General features: G+C 33.1%; 1 non-coding gene across 1 annotated transcript; it reads right to left on the bottom strand.

Annotated features, from left to right (window-relative positions):
• Positions 1-2,548: 2,548 nt before the first annotated feature.
• LOC114204922 (U2 spliceosomal RNA) lies at positions 2,549-2,739 on the bottom strand. Its single transcript, XR_003608276.1, has one exon. It is a non-coding gene; the product is annotated as a U2 spliceosomal RNA (small nuclear RNA).
• Between the last annotated feature and the right edge of the window lie 1,920 nt (positions 2,740-4,659).

Below are 4,659 nucleotides of genomic sequence, written 5' to 3'. Positions count from 1 at the left end.
TAGATCTTTTAAAAAATCATTAAATTTTGAGTTTTTCACTATATATAAGATTCCAGGTCCAGCAAGCACAAATCTTATCACCATCTCAACAGAGGGAAGAAACTCTTTGCTTAAATAAATAATTCATACTGGGGAGAAAAGGCAAAAAGTGGCTAAATATTTTTCACTCTTGAGAGCTTTGACCTGTTACTATTGCTAATACTGATCAACCAGTGCACACTTACCCTTCAGCACATTGATACATAGCCGTATTTATATCTCTAGAACAAGTGAGTGCAGGCATCAAAATATTGAATTGTATATTTTTTATTTTTATATTTCTTTTACTGTAATTGTAAAGCAAATGGCTTTAAAATAACATGAGATTACTACAGAATTTAAACAAACCACTAACTAAATAATATATTAGTGTGACACAAAAGGAGTTCCTGACCTCCTGCTGGAAATTTTCTGGTATACCCACTAGAGAGTCAACAACCATTATTTTTCCAAACTATGTGACTAAACTCAAAGAACTTTCAAGGACCTGTCTGCTTACTTACCCTTATTGCATTTACACTCTTAAGACCATTTGCTTTTGTGACGGCCACAAGTAACATTGAAGTATTGAGGATGTTTAAGTTCTTCAAAAGAAAGGTATCTCTGTGGCATCTATTCAAATGCATTGTTTCACAGGGGATGTATTTTGAGAAAGGGCAGATGGTAGCATTTCCCAGAACATCTGTTACCCATCATTCTTTCACAGAGCAACCCAGATGCTGTTGACAACTTGTATGTAAATCATGCTGACAATTTGTTCAGCGTCTGTCCTGCTGAGACTGAGGTTGTCCTGGTCATACCATTTATCAGATATAGGAGATACTCTGGTCCCACAAGAACAGCTCCAACAGTGTTTTTGCCAGGGAACAATAACAGCCATTAAATCAATGGAACAATTTATCTACCTTGAAGTTATCTCTATACTACAGCAAGGATTTCCTACCTCACCATTCCTACTCTTATCTGACAGTGTACACTAGATATTAAATGCTCCATAGAATAGGAAAATGCCAAATTGCTTCCTGATATTTGTCCTTAACTTCTATTATTATTTGTTAGGGGTAATCAGTTCTTTGACCTTGCATTTTAAAATTACTTTCATCTCAGGGAAATGACATATAAGAGGAAAATTTGCATGCATTGTTATATAAATGTCAGATTTTTTAGTTAGCAAATGTCTACTATAAAATATTCACAGTACAGAGTTGATTTATAATCCATTTCAGCCTGTAATCTATCTTATTCTAATTTTGCACCTTGTATCAGGATGCATTTTTCACATTGTAGGAAAGAAAACAAAAGGAAAAAAACAATCATTTCCTTAATTAACCTACCTATGCAAAGGATAAACTAAAACCACCGGCTTTTATTAAATGGTTACAGCTTTTCTAAACCAAATTAATTAGACCATAATACAGGTTGTAAAAAGGGAAAATGCATAATTAAATTTTAAAATACCTACGCCTGTGAAGGCATTATACATAAGCTGAACTTCCTGTTAAAAAAATGAAGATAAAAAATTAAAAACTCAGCTAAGTAACTTTAACACAAATTTGTACATCAAAATACCCATTTAATTTGCAAAGTAAATTTTACTTTGGGTGTTGATTAATCTGCATCTGATAATAATTGATTTCATCTCAAGCATTTTTGTTACTCAGTTATAGGCTGAGACAACTGAGAAAACTATGAACTACATTGAGCTATAAAATATAAATATGTTCCATATATAGTTTTTAAAATAATAACACAGAATATTATAAATAACATATGTATATTATATATATATATTATAATGCACACATACAATTATGAAATAAAAACAGTAACTGTTAGATTGGCCCTCCACTTTATTAAAATGTGTTCTAAACAGAAATGATAATTATTGCACTATAAAAGAAGGTAAAGATAGTTTACAGGGGATTCTTTTCCAGACAGCAAGCCTATTAAATTATAATTGCTTTAGACTAAAAGCAATGTTAAATTTCAATTATATCTAAGAGTGAGACTCCTGATCTCATAATTCAGGAGTAGACTATACAAAATGTCATAAGAATATTTTTTAAAGGTTTTCTTCTCCCTCTGACCTTCCCCCCTCTCATGCTCTCTCTATCTCATCCGCTCTCTCAAAATGTCATAGAATTTTAACCAATTTCTCAGGTAAGGCTTTAAAAAAAAAAAGCTTGTGCAATAGGTGATAAGAGATAGATTCATCTCTAATTTATGTTTAGTATGCACTAGAATTTGTACATATGTTTAACATCTGGAAAGACTATTCATAACACATTATTTTTCATTTGCTAAAATATAAATAATATGATAAAATTAAGTTTAGCAAATTGATATTAATTTTTATTTTTATTTTACTTAATAACATATTTGTAACAATATTAATTTTCAATCAAAACATCCCAAATATTATGGCACCACAACAAAGTATCTATGAAGCAATTTTTATTTTTTTATTTTTTACTTATTTTATTTATTTTTAATTTTTTATTGCCCCCAGAGGGAGTGCACCGTTCCTGGAAGTACTGCAATACCAGGTCGATGCATGGAGTGGACAGAGCAAGCTCCTATTCCATCTCCTAATTCCAAAAATCCATTTAATATATTGTCCTCTGATAGAGGATGTATCAGATATTAAACTGATAAGAACAGATACTACACTTGATCTTAGCCAAAAGGCTGAGAAGCGATTATGGGAAGCAATTTTAAATGTGTTTACCCTATAGGTCCATTACTTATTTTCTTATTAGTCAAGTAGCTTCAAAACAAGATAATCTCTGTACATTATTATCTCAGTAGCTACTAGTTGACATACACATGTGTGAGCACACATACACACACACACTTTTTAATACTATTGGATCAAATCAAATAGATCCAAGAAGAAATTAAGGAGTAGCATTTGGTTATAGATATTCTGAGCAACCAACTTTGTCTAAATTAATCTGGATTGAATAGCTCCTCCAACTATACCAAATATCAAATTTGGTCCAAACTGATACACAAGATCAAATTGTGAAAGATAACTTTGACCTGCAACTCTTGATCTGAGGTGTATTTCTTCAAGACTTTATGGCTCTGTCTGTTGGAACACAAAACTCATCAGAGCTCTCTTGCTACTGGCAGCATTCATGAAATCACAAATTAGGTGACCATGCATTCTACCTTGCCCAAGACATTTTTGTTATGGCTGTTTTCCTGCACAATTAATAATGTCCTCATTCACTCCAAAATGTGCAGGTTTAGATGACAAATTATATGGCCACAGTACTTACTAACCACCCAAGTTCATCATGGTTTTGGAACAAATCTCAGTATCAATTCATATCTTGGAACCTTTGGAAACAGCTTAGTTTCTGATTTATGAATTACACATCCAGAATGTTTGTGTTAATTTCCCCAAAACAGAGATCAGAGGCTCCTTGATAGATGTCTTTAAAAGAAACTAAAGTCCAGTTAATATTAACTTTGACACCGTGATTCTAAAAGAAAATTGTAGTTGCCTCCTCACATACTGGCAAGCAGGGAGGTTTGCTATTTTTAGGACCATAGAAATCATTATATAAAATAAAGTCTGTTTATATCTGTGCCTGACAACTTGAGTAGTCTCACACAGAAGAAAAGATGAAAGATGTGAAAAGTGTTTAAGTGCAAAGTGCTTCTCTGCTTCCCAATTTGTCAAGAGCCTTCACGAGTAAAAATGTAAGATTCCAGTAACCAAAGGGATAAGTTATTGTTCAAAGTTGACCTACAAATATATTTTGACATGATAGCAAATCACCTTCTTAAAACTCGGTCAGTTGCACATCCTCTGCATTAGGTGTGTATTAGTACAACTGATCTTATTTCATTAGCTGCAGAAATTATTTTGTCTTGTTGGTTCAAAAGTACAAAATATATTTGCTTTAAATTGGGCACAAAAGGTCATGATTCTCCAAAAAGCTTTTATGTCAATAATAAAGTCAATTAGGTATAAAAAGAATAAACTCTGTGTAATCAGTAACTTCTCTCTTTGTGGCCCAAGATTAAATCCATGGACTTTAAGTGCTATATGACATTCAAGTACATCATTTTCTACTTTGAAACACAACTCCTCTGGGTCAACTTGGAGAGTGTTTTGAAACACCAAGAGATGGAACTAGAGACAGGATGCCTCTGGAATGATAGGATCAGGGAGTAGCTTACAACTGGTTTTAATACATATGTATTGATTCCAGTCCAGGCAGTCAAAGTTTATGACTTTTATCAAATGTTGGAATTAAACCTTTCAAAAGACTACTAGTTTCAAACGCTCAGCTGAGTACATATCATCTCTTCTTTGTGCATCAAACCCAATATACTTATGAATTGCTATTAAGAAATAATAAAAGTATAAAATATACTCAGAAGTAGGAGAAAATTTGGTTGGTTAGAAACTGTGAAAAAATATCTTTTTTAAAAAAATATTTCATGTATTTATTTGACACAAAGAGAGAGCAGGAGCAGGGGAAGGGGCAGGCAGAGGGAGAGGGAGAAGCAGGCTCCCCACTGAGCAGAGAGCCAGGTGTGGATCCCAGAACCCTGGGATCATGACCTGAGCCAAAGGCAGACACTTAACTGACTAAGCCATCC

Source organism: Eumetopias jubatus, unplaced genomic scaffold, assembly GCF_037043125.1.
Source record: "Eumetopias jubatus isolate StellerSeaLion01/CBP00866 unplaced genomic scaffold, mEumJub1_p1.0 scaffold_5, whole genome shotgun sequence".
Taxonomy (NCBI): domain Eukaryota; kingdom Metazoa; phylum Chordata; class Mammalia; order Carnivora; family Otariidae; genus Eumetopias; species Eumetopias jubatus.
The sequence above is the reverse complement of the archived record's forward strand: the minus strand, read 5'-3'. Positions and strand labels throughout refer to the sequence as shown.